A 21,061-nucleotide genomic window follows, 5' to 3' on the forward strand; every position below is an offset into this window, starting at 1 on the left:
GGCTTGCCTTTCAGAAAGGTTTTTTCTCACTGTTTCATGGTAAGAAGCAGTTCTCTCTCACACAAGAAACTCACTTATAAGGGGATTTCTATATGCAGAAAACACCTTTACACAAGAAGACAGTAAAATCCCACTTTTAAGTCCTGTTTTAAAGAAAGAGGATTGACCTTCAGTTTAAAAGAGAAAAAGTTTAAAATTGCATCAAAACAGGAACTTTGAAAACAATTCCCCTCCTCAGCTTTGCTGTTTTGTTCACTTCCTTATAAAAATGCAAGGCACCCCTGAAAAATTAAACTCTGATCTCCTAGAAGCTGGTGTTTGACCTTTGCAGGGCAGCGAGCTCTTTACCCACAAGTGTAGAATGCAAACATTTCGGATGCATCACTCCATCTGTTTTCCTGGAGCCCCAACACTGCACCAAGGAGTGACCTCCATCCTCCCCACCATCGCTGTCCCTCTGGAAGGGCTCTGGGGTGAAACACCCGTGCCTGTACATCAAGGGTCATTTGGCTGTGACGGGTGCCAAGGAGATCTGGGTGCTGGGGCAGCTGTTGCGCTGAGCAGTGCCGCCGCCGCCACTGAGTTGGGTAACCATAGCAACAGCATCACCGCCAGCATCCTCCTCCTCCTCACTCGGCTCTCCTCCTCCTCGGCATCATCAGGAGCAGCAGCAGCAGCAGCAGCAGCCCTGGCAGGAGCCAGAGCCCGGCAGCCAAGGCTGCAGCCAGCTGCCTGCCGTCCCCTACCTGCACCGTCACCCAGCCACAGCACCGGCACCGGTCCCGCTGCTCCCCACGGAGGGGAAAAACAGGAGAAAGGGAGCTGAGGAAGGTGCACTGCAGAGGGATCCCAGACAACCCAGGTAAGAGCTGTGGGGCTGCTCGCAAACTCCCCGTGATCGATGTGGTGTGTGCCTGGTGTGTGTTTGCGTGCGAGTGTTTGCTGCTAGTTTTCCAGCTCGCTCCTTCCAACGGCAGTGTGATGACAATTCAAGGCAAGCATGTTTTCCGGTTCATGTTTCCCATCTCTGCCATAATGTCCCTCTCCCTCTCCTCCACCCAGATACATAAGGAATAATAAATAATATTCAAAAATGTTGGTAGAAAATGGGGTGATCGGGGAACCCAATGTGATCACAGTGTTGAACGGCTGTGCTTCCAAAATAAAAGTAGACAGCAGCAGCAGAGCAAAGGTTGATGTGATAATTAATAACCCTTAAAAAAAAAAAAAATCATGCGACAACGCACTCTGTCTCTGCCCACTCCACAAATAAATCTCTCTCATCATATTCAGCAGAGAGCTGTAAACCAGAGAGGTGTATGAATAGCCAAGACTAGAAACCTCACTGTAGTCCACAACGGGCACATTTACCTTAAGTGCTTTAAAGGCAGACTAAATCATTTCAATAACAATACAGTCATACCTGTGTATATATGTATATATATATATTTGTAAAAATGCTGCTCTTAAACCTTTACACCTTCTAAGAAGAAAAAAAAAAAATCTTCTTAAAGATGTAGGTGTGATGTCCAGGCAGTAAGAGATGCTCACTTCATCTGCGTGTGAGAAAGCATGTACTGGGTGCACTTAAAAAGGTAGGAAGAATAGCTCTAATCCAAAGGCATACGGGGACAGTCCTTGTCATTTTAAAAACAGAAGAGATCCAAAGCCGTGGAGTGTCCTTGTGCAGGCAAATATATGTGGATGAGTGCGTACATGTCTGAGGAGCATGAAGGGGGAGACAATAAGAAGTAAGTTTAAGCCAAGCGGTAAGTGTTTGCTATGTAATGACTGCAGAGAGCTCTTTCCACTTCCACATAACTATTTTTATTTATTTATTAATTTATTTTGTCAGCCGTAAGGAGAAAGAGAGCTGCTGCTGCTGTCTCTATCTCCTCTAAACCCCTGTTCTCCCTGTCTGGTGTCCTGATCTTCCCCTGTCCTCCCCAAATCATCCTTGTCTGTGTGGCTGGAAATGCCGCTGGCTTTAATGATGATAAGCATTTTAATAGAAGGCTTTTGAGCCCATGCCATGATATGATACAGTTATAATTCTGCTTCCTAATTATACCGTGGGGACAGTCTGGGTATGACCCAATACCAAGTAATATAGTAAAGGCTAAGAGGCACTTGTCTTTCATGTTAAATCTGATTTGAAAATCACAGTGCTTTTTGGTCCCAATCCTGTGTTTTGCTACTTGTCTGCAGATCCTTCTAAAATCAGCAGGAGCTGGAAGATAATTTGAGATTATAGGTATAGAACAGAAGGCAGAATTGGGCCCAACTTTTCTCTCTGATTATAAACATCCTCTTCCCGCAAGCTACAGGAGAACAAGGAATTTGGGTAGGCAGGACCTCATGTCCAGTTTTTATGCAGAAGTGTGTAAAAATTACCTGGGAATTTGTTCCATCCCAAGGGAACATGATAGGATGAGGGATAGAAAAAGAAAACACGGACAAATATTTGGAATCAGTGCTTTGATTTGCAAAATAATTTCATTAGGAACCTGACCTTATCATCACAACAGGTCTTCTTTACAAGGGGCTGTTTGATCCATGCTAATAACAGTGCTCACGGACACTAAGTTTAACTGAAGAGGATGATTTTGGATACTTATGTTATTTAAACTGAGGCACTGTAGGGCTACAGTCCTCAGGACACTAGACTAGCCTGGCCACATTACACAGTGTATTTCTGCATGAGATCTGGTGTCTACTTCAAATCTAGAAAATATTTAAATCTTGCAACTTCTTTGTAATAACAGAGAGGGAATAAAAGTGCCTGTAAAAATGCCTGTAAAAAGAGCACAAACCTGATCATGCCTCTGAATGAGATATCAATAGCAGAATCAAAGTCCTGTTTATATGTGTTGCAGAGATGTAAAGTGCATAGTCAAGGGGCACCTCAGTAAGGCGTGGAGCAGTGATCCTCCCATCAGCTCAAGCAAATGACTGAAGGTCAAAGGGCTTCAGGGATTACACATTAACACCTTGCAAATGTTCTTAGGTAGTCTTCCTTTGCTGCTAGCTGTGGGCAGATGATTACGGGGAAACCAGAACTCATACATGGACTTTTGATTACTATGGGGCTGCAAAACTTCTCTTAGAAATGGCTCTGGGAAATGCAGGAAAGGTTGATATTTTCATGAGCACTGCTTTGCCATAAAAACCCTCTGTGGAGGGCTGTTTGTTTAGGGAAAGTCAGGGCACTGAGTCTGATATCAGTGTAAACAGCAAAGATGTTCCTCACCTCAGATAACTGATTTTTAATGCTCAGTGTCCCCCACCCCCGCACCTCTTTCCCTTGCTTAGACTGGAAAGCTTAGGAGAGATTTTTTTCATTTTGAATTATGGCTTTTTCTATTGCATTTTATTTGTTTAGTAATGGAAGGGAACACAGTCTTTCTTTTGCTTTGGGCACGGCTGTTAAGAGCTCATCTCTTGATGCCCTCTTAGTGTTGTTCACTAGCACTGTTCTAGGGAAAAAAGCTATTTTTGTATCTAACGATATTACTAAGCATCTTTTAAAATCCCGATCCTTATTTTCATTAGTCACCCACTGTGTGTCGGGGAGCTCAGAACAAAAGAAGACTTCTACAACAGTTGCTGTTCAAAAGTCAGCATTTGCCAACAGGTTGAAACAGGGATTTCTGAAATGCTGCAGCCAGGGCTTTTTTTTTTTTTTTTAAATAAGGAAGCTGCCGTTTTCCAGATCCTACTCTTTAGTAATCTGGGGCAAGAGATGATTTGATGATGAATGTTGTACCTTGCATTTAGTTTAACAATGCTATCCATTTTATTTTGAGGCTATGTTTAAAGTGCCATTTATTACTCCATTCAATAATCACACTCTGTGATTTTCCCTGTTGCAATATTGTAATTTTTTCCCTTTACACTATATGGTGATTGGCTAGATTTGCTGCTTAATGAGAAAGACAGGTAACCATGGAAAATAAAAGTTTTCCCAGTGAATAAGGGGAAGGTGAAATCTTTACATCAGAGCTTGGACACTCCGTATCTGTTCGGTCCCCTTAAAATTAGCAGGAGTTGTGGCCCATCCATACCTGATAAGGAAATAACCTTTCTTTGCCAAAACTCATCTTCTTGAGGGGTCAGTCTGGTGTTGGCCGGTTCTCCTCAAGTCTGAATCATAACCAGGCTCATGTAATATGGACCTTTGTGTCCACCTAGCGGATACCCTCGCTAGCACTTGGAAAGGTTGTAACTGCTTTCTAGTCTATTGGCTTAGGTAGTGGAAGCTCTTGGTCTCTGTTCAGCATCTCCTGGGGTCCATCAGCTTCCTTGATCATGGGTTAAAACCTTCCCCCCCCAGCTTGGTGAGACAGACTGCGAGTCTGTACTTCCCAGCAGCGAAGCTACAAGGCATTGAGAAAAGTGTGTCTAAGAGCATGAACAGTGCAGGCGTCTCACTTTGTGGGTATTTCTTCTGATCTTCCCTGTACCCAGTTCCCTTCTTTGCACGCTGGCAATGCCTGACATGCTTCAAAGAAACCAGGGCCTGTGATGTAGCTTGACCTTTGCTAACACTGCTCCAGGAGGTAATGGGCTGAAACTACCCGGAGCGATTGTGGCTGCTGGGCTGATTGGAGTCCTTCTTCAGAAGGTCAACACCTTGACATGCCTGATCTCAACTTGTTGGGCGAGTGAGTCAGAAGTTGCCTTCTTCCAAATCTTCCAAATCCAAGAAGATACGATTTTATTCTCTCTCTATCCTATTATTAGTTCCTTGCAATGTTAAGAACTCTGTTATTCAGCAGTTTACTTCTTCCCTGTTTCACTGCAGCAGATGGAGCATCCCCACAAAGTGTAAAAGGGAGAATTTCTTTCTTTTCTACACTCAGATGCTGCTTACACCCATGTGTTGTCCCAGATCAAAAGAGAATCCCTTGGAGGAGGGGTGTGTGTGCTCTCTCAGGTCCTCCTACAAACCTGCCAGAAATCTGATGGCATTTCAGCTTCTCTGTTGGGTTCAGACGTGCCTTGGTGTGGTTTCTTTGTGTCTGGAGCCCACACACCTCAGATGTGGCTATGTTTCAGTACTGAAGTAAGCCATTTTTATGGCTGTGTCAGATTCTGGTCCTCCTGGTGTCCACAGAGAAATCTAAGTTCATCTTCAGTGGACACAGAGGGATCCACAAAGTTTACTTCTCTTACTACATGAGGCACTGTAGGTAGATGTAATATCCTGACATGTCCTTGATACCTGTTGTGTTTTCTCATCCTGAGGATCATAGGTGTAAGACAGCCTAAGCAGTAGTTTGACCTTCTGCTGGTATATATTTTTACCAAATTCTTGCTTTTGTACTTTCTGATCTGTGTCTAGTAGGTATATTTATCTACATTTGTTCTTATTTGTTCTTAGCTATGTGGTGTTGTTATGGATAGGTCAGATCTTATGCATCCAAATGGACTTTAAAGGAGGAATTGCAGATTTTACTCTTTATACCATGGACCTGTATTGATAATGCATAGCAGTGGTGTTACAATAAGTTGGTGTCTGTCTCTCTTGCATGGAAATTTCAAATTCTGACCTCCTGGTAACAGCGTGGCTTTTAAGGATTCACAGCATGCAGCACAATGACAAGTGAGACTTTCTTAATGTAACTTGGCTTGGTAGGGACTGCTTGTGCTATTAGGACCCCGATGCCACCACTTAGCAGCCTGGGGAGCAGCAGGCTCTTTCTTTGTCCAGCTAGTTGGGCAAGCAAATCTCTCCTGTTGTGTTACTATCCAGATCTGCACAACTAGGAAGGAATCTGGCTCTGCCAGCATCTTCTAATGTGTAATTTTAGTTCCTAACATGCTGCTAAGACTGAGGCTAGAAAGCAGTGTTCCATTACTTTTTTATGGCCCAAAAGGGCATGAGTATTACTTGGAGGATGTGGCTTGAGTGAAATGTTGTTTGTATCTCTGTCAATTTGTCAGCCCGTACTGCCAAAACCACTGTGGCAGTAGGGAAAGCAAGCCTATTTTCTGAGAATGATTTAATAAAGAACAGAGCAAAAGGACCAGTATTTCCCTCCACTGAGTCCTCTACAAGTGGGGTGTTTCAGTATGAAAATTTCCATCCCTATTATATTATCTCCTTCTCCTTTCCACTCATAGCCTCTTGTTCTTCTCAGGGGCTGTGACCTGACCTTATTGTGGGCAGATGATGCTTTGTAGATGGTGTAACCTCATGGTCTAGCTAAATAGGTCTTTCGCTTGTGAGTGTCAGCTTTGAGGATGTCTGCGTGAAACAGCTGCTGAAATGATTTTGTTTGCATAAGAATTCTCCCATTTGTTTTAGAGGTGGTGGGGAAGATGGGACAACACACAATTATGGAAGATCATGTCCCTTTGTATACCACTTTTCTGGATTTGTGTGATCAAAAAAAAATTGGGTTCTTACTGGTATTTTGGCTTCTTCAGAGGACTGAGACTCTGAGCTACAGGTTTTGAGCCTAAGATGCAGGCTTGCTAGCTGCTGATACCTGTAGCAACTGCTTACCCTCTGTGTGATTGAGTACCTGAGTTCAGCAGGTACTGGCTTACATCTGCACGGCTCTTCTGTGCTATTAAGACCCAACTATCCCATGTCCTAAGACACGAGGATCTCTGTGGGACAAGGCAGATGGATTTCATTAGAGCGGAGCAGCGTCTGGTGCTGCAAGTGACTCTTCTTACAGGCTCTTACAGAGTACACTACACTGCATAAATGTATTCTACACCACACAACAGCACAGCCCTATTTATTTTCTTTGCCTGCCTGTCTTGGTTTAAAATCTCAGCTGAAAACATCTCTTTTCTGTCCATGTCTGCTCACTGTTTTCTCTCTGTTTCCCTCTCCCTTTGCAGCTGTGTTTAAGCTGAGCTGTGTGAGGGTACAGTTTGCAGGGTAGATGTTAGAGAAAATAAAGTTGCATTGTGTTATGTTCTAGAGTGCTTTGCTCTACAGCCACCCAGCCCTTTCACCGCTGGAAGCTATAGGATGCTTGCCACTGACCTCAGAAACAGCAGGATTCATCCCCATGCACAAAAGTCTTTTCAGAACGAAAGATAATGCACAAGGCTGTGAAGAGATTGTTGTTTGAGAAAAGCGTGGAAGCCTGAACCCCGTCGGTCGAAAAGCTTTTGTTGGCTGCCATGAATGGATCAAAGTCATGCTGCTGTTTTAGCCTCGGACGTCACAACCACCGGAACGTTCCTTGTCTTTGTGTGGGGAACCAACCAGCAAAGTCATGGGCATTGAGAGGCAGAAGAGGGAAAAGGTAGAGACGTTATTTCAGCAAGGCTACTCTTTTTTGCAAGAAGTCAACATCTACAGGTTGACCCAAAATGGAAAGGAACAATAATTCCAGAAGGTTATGCTAAAAGCCCTTAGATATGTTCTGTCTTTTATGGTGGGACAGGGAAGAATACATTTTGGATTGTGTTGATTCTTTTGTCTGAAGAGGAAAGAAAGATTGTTGGGGAAAAAAAAAACAACAAAAAAAACTAGTGAGGAATGATCAACAGACTCTTGCTAATTTTTAGCAGCACTGTAAATTAGGCCTTGTTTTCTTTAAGTGACTTGCGTTGGTAGTGTGTGACATTAGTGCTTTAGAATCATAAAAACATAGAATCGTTTAGGTTGGAAAAGACCTTTAAGATGATCAAGTCCAACCGTTAAACTTGCCGTGCTGAGAAGCTCATCGATTTTGTGTAGCTAATAATAACACCCTAATAGAGAAACAGAAGGTGGGATAACTCGGCATCAGAAATTGGAATGCAGAAATAGTCGCTGCTAGTTGAACTAAAAATACACAACAAGCATAACCCTCTTGCCTACAGCAGCACATGCTGAACACATATTAGGCTCTGGTGGTGGGGGGATTGGTTTTCCTTTGTTTTCAGCAGCTGCTAGGTCAGCAGTGCTCTGTGGTGACCCGTGTGTGTGACTGCCGAACTCCACCTCAGATGTGCAAGGCCCCTCGTAGCAAGTTAATTAGTATCCTTGGCAAGTTAATAATTCTCCAGAGCCATAAATAGACTATATAGGGTGAAACAGACTATGTAGGATGACTTGGGAAGCCAGTTTGTCCTAGGGTAGGACTATGTGATCATGGTAGCACCCGATGAGATGGGAATGACCTGCAGCAGGGACAGGGATGTAACCATGGCTACTCTGTTCCTCTGCTCCGCGCTCCTGCTTGGGGATAAACAGCAGATGTCAAAATCCCTGCTGAATTATGAGCCTTGGAGTTATCGCTGCGCAAGGGTTTTGTTTGTGCTCAAAGAGATTTATCCATTTTTCTCTACCGCCTCCCAGGACATACCCAACCTCTCAACTTGGGCTTTACAAGGGTGAAATCTGATTTAGCATGTACATGTTTTTTCTGCTATGAACTTTGAAGTCTCCATGACGATAAGCTAAGAGTGGCCCAGATGTAGTGGTGATGAGGGACCCTGAAATAGGTTCATTAGATTAAATTAGGACACATCTAATGCCAGAATCAGCAGTGCAACATGGAGTATCTGCAGCATTGTCAGATGGTAGATCAAAGATCAGGAACACATTGTAGATGAAGAAAGGTGCTCAATGAAAAGAGGGACTTAACTGACTGTGTTGGGCACAAGTGATGAGACGTTGTCTCTGGATAAAGGACACAAACACAACATAGTGCTGCAAGAGTGAAGACAAGAAGCAGGGGCTGAATGGTCTAATTTGAAATTCCCGCATTATGTGTAATAAAACCCTGGATGTGGTGGGAATCCTTCACTGGTTTGAATACAGAGAGAACTGTGGCTGGGATAGGAGTGGGCAAGGATATGACTGTAGCTACTTTGGTCACCACACCTGCAGGCAGGAGGAATACAGGTGGCTGCATCAGCACTCCTGCCTTGCTTCCCCTCCCAAAGTCAGGTGTCTGCTTACCATACAAGCAGAGGTGTTTCCCTCAGAACAGAAAATGGCAGTATATTTTATGAAGAAGTGTAGCTAACATTATGTTAGCTATTAACGTTATGTTAACATGTTAACTAACACTAACAGAACTGTTTTCAAAAGATTCAACCTAGAGGTAAGCCCTTTCCTCAATGCACCTGAGCTTTTCTTCAGCCTATTTTCCTTCTGTGCCATATTACAACCAGTAAATCCGAGGACATCAGTCTCCCTTGTGCCTCATCTGAGACTCTTTGGAGTCATGGGGATCAGCTGTAGGCAGGCCAGGCAAAGCACAGAGGTTATTTCTCTTGCAATAGGTGCCTCTTGTGTGGACTTTTCTGGGCTGAGGTTACTCTAGATAAAGGGAGCACCAGGAATGACAAGCTTGCTTGCCTGTCCTGCTAAGCCAGTCTTAGCTTCTTTCTGGGACTGCTATTCTACTTACACTTTGATGAAGTGAACAGCAAAAAGCCATTGTTGGTCATAGGATAAGTTCATAGGATAGTTCAGGTTGGAAGGGACCTCTGTTCCAATCACCTGCTCAAATTGGGGTCACCTGTGGGGTCAGACCAGCTTTCTCAGGGTTTTGTCCAGTCCGGCTTTTTACCCATCTAAAATGAAAAGTGGGTGGCCTGTAAAAGCTTTTGAATTGCCAGGACTAGGGTTAGCAGGAGCTTTCAGAGAGAGAGAGAGAGGAGATCTGACAGCATGAGCAAAGAGCATTTCCATGAGGACTCCTGACCGTGGAGATACCCAGAGGAAGCTGGCAGAGACTCTGAGAGGAGAGTGGCATGCAGAGCATGACAGAGGTGAGGATAAACTTATCAAAAGCACCCTTGGGCTGTCAAGGGCAGGTTTATTCCTAGGCATAAATGACTTCCTTTAGGGACTTGGGGGAATATGCGTTGCCAGGGGGAAAGTGCTGATGTTTATAGTGAAATGGGTCTGGCTTGCTCTGCTTCTGTACATGGCAGATGACTGTTCTGGGAGATAATGCCTCAGTGATTTAATTATGTCTGGTTTGGAGACCTTTTGGAAACCTTTTACCATACCTGAGATAACTCAAGGCTTAAAGGATGGCTTTTGGAAGAATCATCTGTTCAGCAGCAATAATCACCAATTACTAAGAAAAGATCACCTTACTTAGTCATTTCCCTCTTATCCCATCTTCCCACCAAAAGCTCGCTTTATAAAAGCTTTGCTTTCAGGACCAGTGCCACTGATAATCAGAAATTTCTCATCGCAAGAACATTTAAAAAAGCGTTTGAGGATCAATTATATAAATGTTTCCTCTTTTGTAAAACAGCTTGGGACTTGTAAACATACTGGGTCCACATCTCTCTGAATAATTCATCATGATGAATTATTTAGTTGTGTAAGCTGTGTTTTACGTAAGGAAATGCTTTTCTTAATGTGAAGAAAATGCAGATATTTCAGATAATTTTGAAAGAAGTAGCTGCCGTTTCACTATTTTCATTCTGTCTATGTTGCAATTAATTTTTGTCATGAGTGTGTTCTTCAGGAGTGGCTGATACCAGGTCTGTAGCATGTCAAGGTGACTTCCTCAGCAGCAAAAATCACAAAACCTTTCAGCAGAATAAGGCTTATCAGAAGTCGAGGAGTCCACTTCCTGTTGCAGATGTGCAAAGGGCAGATTTTAGAATCATTGTTTATTTTTCAGATGAAATTCGAGATGATGAATTCAGTCCATGGGAGAGGAGCAAAGGTGAATGCTGTTACTGATGGAGTCTTTTGTACAATGCTTTCATTTTTGAGCCTCATTTGTGAGATTAACTTGAATTTTGGTTTTTTTTTTTATATTTGGATAATTCTCTTGCATTTTCTTTTCTCTCCCCTTCCTTTTCCTCCCTCAACAACAGATGATTTTGAAGACAGCATGAATGAAACAAAATGTTGGCATGGTCTAGCTGGATTTCCTGACAAGATAAACATTAAGTTAAATGTGAGACATATGCCTTAGTGTGTGACTGTAATTTTATAGGTTCTTTTATATGTTATGGTTGGCAACAGAATCCCTGTAGCCTATTCTGGCTAGAAAGAACAGTATTTCTTAGTCTTAAGACAGACACATGATCTAAAATTGGTATATACCACTAGCTATACAGTGTGAGTGGTGGAGTGAATCTTGGTTACGAGTAGTTTCCATTCCGATACATTTTATAAATGGAGATGGTTATTCAGCCATGGTTCATTTGTGATAGGGACGATGGTCTCATTATCAGCAGTCCTCTCTTCTGCCTTCATCCCACCTTTGGTGTTAAACTGTCTGAAGGCAATGCAGCTCCATTTACTCCCACTGTGGAGTACAGAATTGCGTTGGGTGACAATATTTCCTCTGATGGTTGCACGAGTACAAAGTTGGAGGGACATTAGTTTGTGCAGCCAGACCACTGGAGAGAGGATGAATACCATGCCCCTCCCCACCCCCCTCGATTTTGGGGACCAGTCGTACAATCTGGGAGCTCTTTGAACTGCAGTGAAGGCTGCTTATCCCCCCTTATCTTTTTATGCAAGGATCTCTATGCAGAAATGCTGTTGCTAGTTCATGTATGGGAAGATACAGGCCCATGAGTGTTTGCATTTTATATGAGATCCTGGTCATGGGTGGAATTTAATTTGCTTTACTTTAGTGATCTGCAGTGGAGTCAACTTCATCCAAAGTAGCTGCCAGCTTTTTGTGGACAGGGCAGAGAAACATATTTCTAAGGCACTGCACAGACAACTTTTTTAAAATGCCTACTTTAGGATAGAAAGATCATGCTCAAACTTTGTCTCCCCTGTCTAAAGGGGAACCTGGACAAATAGTTGAGGAACAGCCATTTACACTGTAGATGTCTGTCATTTTACCAAGTGTATCCAATCTTATTTACTGCCAAAATATGGAACAGAGCATGGACATCCTGAGCTTTATCCCTCTTCTCCAGGCACCATTGTCACTTGTTTGTAGGTTTCTTGAGATGTGTGGCATAGTGATCTTCTTTGCATGAGGGATCATACGCAGGCCTCCTGCCTTTGTCATTCAGGTTTCCAGTCTGTTCTGGTATTTGGCATGGTAAGACCACCTTTCCTCTGATCTGCCATCACGTTCCTCTGTATGATGTCCCACTTTGGGCTCCTGGCTGGCTGCTGCACTATCACAGTGAAAGAATGGTGAAACAGCCCCTAGCATTGCTTTGTGTTACATATACTGAAGGATTTTAGCTGTAAGTTATAGTCAGGGAATAAAAGGCATATTTGGCAAAAATGTAGCATGTTTGGAAAGTACATTTGAGCTTCGAGGATGCAAAACCCATGAGCCAGCTTGGATAACAGAGACACTATAACTGCCTTAGCCTGGTGCCCAGCTGCACCAGGACATCACTGGGACCCACACGTGTATGGTAGGGTGCTTTAGCCCAAGCAGAGCAGCATCCTTTCCTTGCCCCTGAGAGACCTTGTTCAGAGACAGCTTAAGCACACCTCTGCAGTGGTTCAGATATGCAGTACTCTTTGTTTGGAGGAGTAATTTAGTGCTTTGTGTGGGTGCATTTATGGGAACACGCAGCTTCTCTTAAAGAAATACGTATGTTTCTGGTATTTGCAGAAGTTATGGCTGCATATTAAAAGAAAAAAAAAAAGACATTTTGGTGGAGAAATTTCCATTATTGTGCTGGCTTTGGATGGGGTAGGGTTAATTTTCTTCATAGTAGCTAGTATGGGGCTATGTTTTGGATTTGTGCTGGAAGCAGTGTTGATAATACAGGAATGTTTTGGTTATTGCTGAGCAGTGCTTACACAGAGCCAAGGCCTTTTCTGCTTCTCACACCACCCCACCAGCGAGTAGGCTGGGGGTGCACAAGAAGTTGGGAGGGGACACAGCCAGGACAGCTGACCCCAACTGACCAAACTGTGCCCAGGTGGCCAAGAAGGCCAATGGCATCCTGGCCTGTATCAGAAATAATGTGGCCAGCAGGAGTAGGGAAGTGATCGTGCCCCTGTACTCGGCACCGGTGAGGCCGCACCTCGAATACTGTGTTCAGTTTTGGGCCCCTCACTACAAGAAGGATGTTGAGGTGCTGGGGCGTGTCCAGAGAAGGGCAACGAAGCTGGTGAAGGGTCTAGAGCACTAGACTCTAGTCTTCTGAGGAGTGGCTGAGGGAACTGGGGTTGTTTAGCCTGGAGAAAAGGAGGCTGAGGGGAGACCTTATCGCTCTCTACAACTCCCTGAAAGGAGGTTGTAGTGAGGTGGGTGTCGGTCTCTTCTCCCAAGTAACAAGCAACAGGACAAGTGGAAATGGCCTCAAGGAGCACCAGGGGAGGTTTAGATTGGACGTTAGGAAAAATTTCTTCACCGAAAGGGTTGTCAAGCATTGGACCAGGCTGCCCAGGGAAGTGGTTGAGTCCCCATCCCTGGAGGTATTTAAAAGACGTGTAGACGTGGTGCTTAGGGACATGGTTTAGTGGTGGACTTGGCAGTGCTAGGTTAATGGTTGGACTTGATGCTCTTAGAGGTCTTTTCCAACCTAAACAATTCTATGATTCTATGATTCTATGACATTCCACACCATGTGACATCATGCTCAGCATATAAAGCTGGGGGAAGAAGAAGGAAAGGGGGGATGTTCAGAGTGATGGTGTTTGTCTTCCCAAGTAACCGTTACGTGTGATGGAGCCCTGCTTTCCTGGAGATGGCTGAACACCTGCCTGCCAATGGGAAGGAGTGAATGAATTCCTTGGTTTGCTTTGCTTGCATGCGCGGCTTTTGCTTTACCTATTAAACTGTTCTTGTCTCAACCCATGAGTTTTCTCACTTTTACTCTTCCAGTTCTCTCCCCCATCCCATCGGGGGGGGAGTGAGCAAGGGCTGTGTGGTGCTTAGTTGCCGGATGCGCTTAAACCATGACAATTATTCACCAGCAGTTCTTTGCAGACAAGACTTTTAGTTGTGAATATCTTATTTGTACCTTAATAGTTTTGCTGTGTGGGGAAAGAAAAGGGATTGTAAGGTGATTCCCAAAGAGATGAATTATGTCTGGTAGTAAGCAAATCAACAACCTTGTGAAAAGAATTGCACCTTAAGGTCTTGTTCCTACAACTGCTATTACAGTGACAATAAGCCATGCTGAGGCTTGGCCCTCGTGGCCTTCGTCAGGACTCCCACCTTGACTTTGCCTAAAGTCCAGGTGGAGTTACACCAGTGGTTTGTTACTCTGGAGCCTAAACTTCTAATGTGGTTGTGGATTTTTCCTTGCTCATTCACAGCAAGTCTTTCTGACTCTGGTTGAAGTCAAGGAGAGCAGCAGTATGACGCCAGATGAATACCTAAAGCCTGAGTTGTGTAGAATTGAGAAAAAAATTGAAAAATCCAGACAGTAAATTAGGCCCCAGACCCATGCCTGTCTTCCCCCCGCCCCTTCTGCACAGACATGTCAACCTGGATGATGTATGTAAGATACAGTCAATGGGCCTCTGTCTCCAGCTCCCCTGGTGCTGAGTGCCACGCCTGGCACACCAGTGGCTCTCATGGCAGCTGCTCTCCGGCTGGTGGATGTGCTGTGCCGGTCCGAGCTGCGATGCCCTCACCAAGTGGCTGGTGGTGCAGGAAGGAGGCTGAGATGCTTTGCTGCTGCAGCTGCTGACGTAAGTGGTTATAGCTGCTGGCAAAAGTTGTGTCCCAGACATTGCTGACAATATATTGAGAAGACAACTTAAATGCTTGTTTTCTTCTCTCTCCACCATTGTGCAATGTAGTACATGATCTTGCACAACTGCTGTTCACTTGACTTCTGTGGTTGCTTTGGTAGGATTTGCAAGTCAGGTGGGTGGATTCTCACCAGGAACCTAAACTACTCATTTAAAAATTTTGTTTCTTCCAGTCTGGAGCAATGGAACTGCTGAGAGAGAATGAAACTCCTTCCTTTTAATTTTAAGAACAATATTTATCTCATTTTGTTTATGAATCTTTATCAAATCTCAGCAAAACTACTGTAAGCCCCAAATCAGTGTTGAGTACATCCTTTCTTTCCAGATCATTGACTTAATGATCAACAAAATAATAAAGATGGTAGAAAATGCAGAATTATTATGCTTAGGCGAGACTTGTGGAAACTTAACAAAGCGGTATGAAGGAAAATGAAATTCTCTGTTGATGAATACAAAGTAACGTAAAATGGAAAGAAGTAACTTGAATGATTCATTGCCCCTGCTGTGTTCTAAATAAATTCTCACCACTTGAGGGGAGATCCTCCAGAAAACCTTTCTACGTGCATGGTATCTCAGTAAATAAAATAATCTCTGAGTAAATAGAATATTTGGTACATAAGAACTGGGATGCAGATTATTTCTGAATATAAGAATTAATTTTTTTTCCCCCCCACAGTGAAATATTTGTCAATTAAAAAATGTTTTCACTTAAATTAACATCAACCTGTGGGAAGTACTGATCTTCTAAAATTTGTTTTGGGAAAAAGCTGGAAATTAAGTGTTCTGTAATCCTATTGGAAAGTTCAGGGTTTGTTTTGTCTTCAAATACCTTTTTTAATTTCAAATTGCAATTGTTTTAGGAAAAAAAAAAGCTATTTATATTTAAAGAAAACCCCAAAACCTCAAAATGAAATGTGCTGATTCACTGAAACATAGTGTTTCAGATCCATCAAAATATTTTTATTTCTGTCAAAAAGTGCTATTTCTTGGGAAATACAGGGTTTTCATTTTGGGTCTGAACACAAATACCCACCCACTCACAGACGGAGAATTGCTTGCTATAGGTCCCATGGGCATGCTCTCCAAAACATTACAATGTCTTGCCAGAAGCATGGCATCTCCTAAAATAGTGCAGTTTAATCTGGTCATTGTCTCCTATGGAGGCCACATCATAAGTAGGAGGCTTCGGAAGCAAGTGACCAGAACTATTAGTGATAGGAACACTTTTCTATGCTTTGGATTTGAGTAGAATGAATATGTTATTTCAGCTGTGAATGTAGGAAATAGCTTAGCTGAAGGGCCAGGTACTGATGTTCTCGGCTCCTATGAATTTGGTGGAAAAACTTCCCCTTGGATGGGGAAGGGTTTTCACTCCTGGTTTTGATATCAACAAGGTAGCTTATATGCCAAGCTAGGTGCAATAGTGCTCTGAAGAACTAACTGTTGAGTACCTAGAATAATAAAAGGTGAAACAATTTATGTTTGTCTTTTTTATTTTCCAAAATGTAAGAGAAAGATAGTATTCTGTGAAAGTGAAAGGCAATACATTGAATGTAGATTAAAAAACATTTTTAGACCATGAAGCTTGCAAAAAAACAAACTAACAAAAAACCAGAGGCCAAGGCTTAGGAGAATTTAAAGAAAGAAAAGGGGCGAGGGGGGGGAAAGTACTACTCATTTTTACAGCCAGTGAAAACATTTGCAGTTACAGGATGAGTTTAAAATCTCCCAGGTGCTGACACAGAGGCTGAAAAAAATGGAAAGTTTCCCATCAGATTAATTTTTGCATCAAGCAATATCTGAGGGAAATGATGACAAAACCTGCCCACTGGGAAATACACTTTATAACTTTTTGTTGTCATAGAATCGTAGAATAGCCCAGATTGGAAGAGACCTCAAAAGATCATTCGGTCCAACCTTTCGTGGGAAAGGGAGCCGAGATGAGATCATCTAGCAGTCTGTCCAGTCGCATCTTGAAAACCTCCAGAGATAGGGACTCTACCGCGTCCCTGGGGATGTTATTCCAGTGACTGATTGTTCTCACAGTAAAAAATTTCTTTCTTATACAGAGATGAAACCTCTCCCAGTGCAAATTGTAATGGTTGCCCCTTGTCTTCTCCACATGGCTCCTTGTGAAGAGAGGGCCTCCATCTTCTTTGTAGCTGCCCTCTAAGTACTGGAATACTGTGATGAGGTCTCCCCTGAGCCTTCTCTTATCAAGCAAGAAGAGACCTTCAGTCAGAAGAGACCTCCTTCTGTCTTTCCTCATAGGGCAGGTTCTCCAGGCCTGCTTTGACCATCTTTGTAGCCCTCCTTTAGACTCTTCAGTCTGTCCATGTCTTTCTTGAATTGTGGGGACCACAACTGGACATGGTACCACAAATGTGGCATGCTGAGTAGTGGGTCGATCACATCTCTCTCTCTGCTAGTAATGCCCCAGTGGATGCAGCCCAGCATCCAATTTGCCTTTGTTGCTGCAGCAGCGCACTGCTGACTCATGTTTAGCTGGTTGTCCACCAGGACCCCCAGGTCCCTTTCAGCAAGGCTGCTCCCCAGCCACACAGAGCCTAGCCTGTACTGGGCTCTTTGGTGATGTCATCCCAGGTGCAGGACTTTGCACTTGTCTTTATTAAACTTCATGCGGTTGTTGCTTGTCTGCTGTTCCAGCCTGTCCAGGTTTCTCTGTAAGATGGCTCCCCCTTCTGACACGTCCTCCTCACCATCCAGCTTGGTGTCATTAGCAAACTTGGTGAGGGTGCTTTCAATCCCATCGTCCAGGTCATTTATGAAGATATTGAACAGCGTGGGGCCCAATATGAATCCCTGAGGGACCCCAATTGTGACAGGCTGCCAGCCTGAGTAAAAACCATTGATCACCACCCTCTGAGTGTGGCCTGTTAACCAATTTCCTATGCATCTCGCAGACCACCCATCCAGTCTGTATCTTGCCATTTTGTCTCATAGGTACAGTTTGTCTAGTTTGTCATTACAGGATTATTTTTACTTTTCATTGAAATCTCTGTCATTGGTCTTGCTATTGCATATCTGTGGGCCAGATTTGTCCCCAGTACTCTGAAGTCAAAAGGTGAACTCTGACATCCATTTCTTGTTTCATAAACCCCTATCAGTATGTAGAGATGTTTGTAGTTTATTTTTTTTTCAGTGCTGAAATTGTTAGGTCATAGTGCACATAACACTAGACTTTAGTACATAGAATGCTATCTGTATTTTGCTTTGCTTTTTAAATGTCACAGTGCCTTCCTTGCTAAAAGCATTCAGAAAGCTTGGTTTTGGTGCTGCATACTGTGTTATGCAAGATTTTTTTTTTTAAACCCAAACCTGTTAATTAACTTCCTCAGCACTTTTTTTTTTTTTTTAAATTGAGAATTCCATTTGTTCAATGTGTAGAAAACAAGAATAGTGAACTCTATACCGAAAACAGAGGGGAGGAAATATAAAGGCACTGCAGAATGCCAAGGCTCAGTATATACACAGAGAAATAAGATGCTCGCAATAACAGAAAACAAAACTGAAAACAGTTTTTTCTCTTCCACCTGCATGGCGAAGTTGTCGTATAATAAATTGATACTTAGCAATCTTTTCTTCAGGGCTCAAAGGAGACCCATCTGCTTTACCACAGCAGATTAAAACATTCAGTGTCTTTCTTGAGAAAAATCCCCATTGTACCATAGTAGGATTTAATATTTGCCATTATCGTGTAGCTGTGATTGTAAAAAGCAGTTGTTAAAAACCACAGTGTTCATGATGGTACATTTAGAAGAGGAAGGCTAAAGGTAGCAAAGCTCCAGTAGGCATTTTTCTTTCTTTTTTTTCCTCCCAGTTAAAAACACCCGTTCACAGCTTGTGCCCTCTCTTTTCCCTCTTGGCCAGCATCTTCTATGGCCTCCCCTAGGTCACATGTAGGATGGAGGCACAGTTATGTAAAATAGCTGTCAATACAATGAACTTCTCGTAAAGTTTGGGCCCGTTCTTATCTCCATGTCCCCACACCGCAGATTGCCGCAGAAACAAGGGAAATAGTCTCATAGCCACTTCCCTGCAATTGTGTTGTGCCGTTACTGCTTCATGCTAATCTGCCCAGGCATAATTCCCTGAGCGGAACAGGTCCTGACTTCAGTGGTGCTTCAGCATGTGATAGCATTGGCTTGCTCATCTCCAGTTTTATGGACACATGCTGACCATTGCCTCCTGCTGATTTGCCCTCAGCTCCTCTCTCCTCATCTCTGTTGTCCCTGCATGAGCACCTGCCATGTTTCTGTTTCATCTCAGTGTTAAGCCCAGCAAACCACCATGCTGACTGCTAGGGCATGGCTCCCAGGTATTGGCTTTCCCTTTCGTCCTTCTCCCCATTAGCCAAGACAGAGCTGTGCTGACCTGTCTCCTCTGGTTTTGGAGGGTAGCTCCTCCCTTTCCTCCCTTCCTTACCCTCAAAATTAAATGTATTTCTTCTCCCCTTTTGTCCAGTTTGGGAAGGATGATCTTGAGGTGGGTCTATCCTTGTGCTTCTTTGTCTCATAAGAGATGCTCAACTCCTTCCCTCCTTTGGTTTGGTGTTTCTGTCTCTGGGAAGCAGAATGTGAGTTCTGCATCCTGGAAGCTTGTTCAGCTCTGAGGATTGAACAGGTCCCTGAAAGCAATTGAAGTCATGCAGAAATAAATATCATATTTTTACTGATATCTATAGCCCCTTCATCTTAGGTGGGCTTGAGATTGCTGTATTTTCTGGTAAAAGAAGCTGGATCATCCATGTTCTTCCTTTCATTCCCTGGCTTCCCTCTCCATACCTTCATTCCCTTTTCTTCCAACCTATAACAAAGCTCTGTTTCTCCAAAATCTCATCATCTTTCCATAGGAAGGGGGCTTTCTTTCCCATCTCTCTCTTTTCTCCTAGAGAGTTCTAACCATCCAGACCCCCTGTACTGGGGAGGGGACCAGTTTTCCCAGGTAGGACCATGTTCTTATCTCCGCTGCCATCTGTCTCCTGGAAGGACCCCATCCTCTTCTAACCCAGGGAAAGAAGAGAAAGAAAATGGCAATCTTTAAAATTGTTCCTCTCTAAATAGTCACAACTAATTACGAAGGCTACAGCTACTGTGAGATCAGCTAATAAACTCCTTGAACGGGTCTCTGAAGTCTGTGTTAGAAGTGGATGAGTCATAGTTGCACCAGCTGATTGCAAATAAGTGGGTGGGAGGGGAATAGGCCCTGTACTGGCAAGGTATGAATAAAGAGCTATCAGCAGGCCTGGGAAATGAGCAGGGGTGAGTTTGGACTGACAGCTCTGCATCAGGGAGATGGAGGCAACTGAGTGCTTGTCAAAGAAGTAAAGCCTGAGCTTTTAAGTTAAATCACACCTTTAAAGCAACCCCTCGAACAATGGAAGTGGGAGATCAGCAGAGGATCCTTCAGGCTGTGAGGCTATGCAGTTTAGTGCATGTGGTGTAGGATTTAGTCTTTGTGCCCTGGCCTGACTACTTGTATTTAGCTCCTTGAACACCAGCATTTGGAATAGGAATGCATTGTGATTTGAGTCAAATCAGAAAACACGTTCAAGTTTCAGTGTTTAAGATCAATGTGATGAAACTGTCTGCATTCGTGGCCTGTTGCAGTCAGAGTCAACAGACGCAAAAGTCAGTTCTGAACCTGGGTCTGAGCCTAAGAATTGCTGAAATTATGTCAGAAGGTCCTCGCTTGGCCCCAAGATCTTGCAGAGGCTAGGGTGTGTTGTGTTTGATTTGCAGCAAAACTCTGCAGGGTTTTTTTGAGTGAGGAAAACCCAGAATGAAGGAAACTGGGAAAATGATTTTGTACACCCCACTGCAGCAAAACACCCTGCCTTTCCACATATCGCTGCTCAGCCTAACTGCTGTTTGTGTGTTACAGCACTAGATCAGAAGAAGTTTGTCAGCCCTGTGAAGCTAAGCCTTGGCCTGTAGTTGCTTTCCAAGACTCAGGGGGAAGTACCATCTGTGTGGACAACATCTTCTGCAAGCACTGCCCCACTGACGGATGAAGCTTCTTGTGGGTCTTAAAAGCATGCGTCAGTTTGCTATGTTCCACTGAAAATGGCTGTTTGTGTCATTTGTATTTTTGAAAGATAAGTACAGCCAAAAGGATTTATAGGATTAGCGTTTACAGATGGTTATATTCAAGAGTGATGGGGAGAGTGGGGCACAAGGCTCAGATCTTATGTTTTATCACTGAATATAGTCTTAAGAAAGTCAGTTCTGCTTATCTTGGAAAACTCACCCAGCTTAGACCAGGTACGGTGTTTTCTGCTCTCTCTGAGGAGGTAATGCAGGAGATGATAACCTTTTTGGGCACATCTTGCTTGGGTTTTTGAGATGTCACCTGGACTTTTGAGGCGTGCATACTGGCTTGCTGCTTTCAGCATGTCATAGGATAGACAAA

At 43.5% G+C, this 21,061-nt stretch overlaps 1 protein-coding gene across 1 annotated transcript in view; it reads left to right on the forward strand.

Annotated features, from left to right (window-relative positions):
* The first annotated feature begins 685 nt into the window (after window positions 1-685).
* Window positions 686-21,061, forward strand: part of FAM135B (family with sequence similarity 135 member B) — a 222,776-nt gene continuing 202,400 nt past the window's right edge. Inside the window, exon 1 of the mRNA XM_076329049.1 lies at window positions 686-862. The gene's annotated coding sequence lies outside the window, so the exon portion shown is untranslated. The remainder of the gene's footprint in view (window positions 863-21,061) is intronic.

Source organism: Aptenodytes patagonicus, chromosome 2 (assembly GCF_965638725.1).
Source record: "Aptenodytes patagonicus chromosome 2, bAptPat1.pri.cur, whole genome shotgun sequence".
NCBI classification, from domain to species: Eukaryota; Metazoa; Chordata; class Aves; order Sphenisciformes; family Spheniscidae; genus Aptenodytes; species Aptenodytes patagonicus.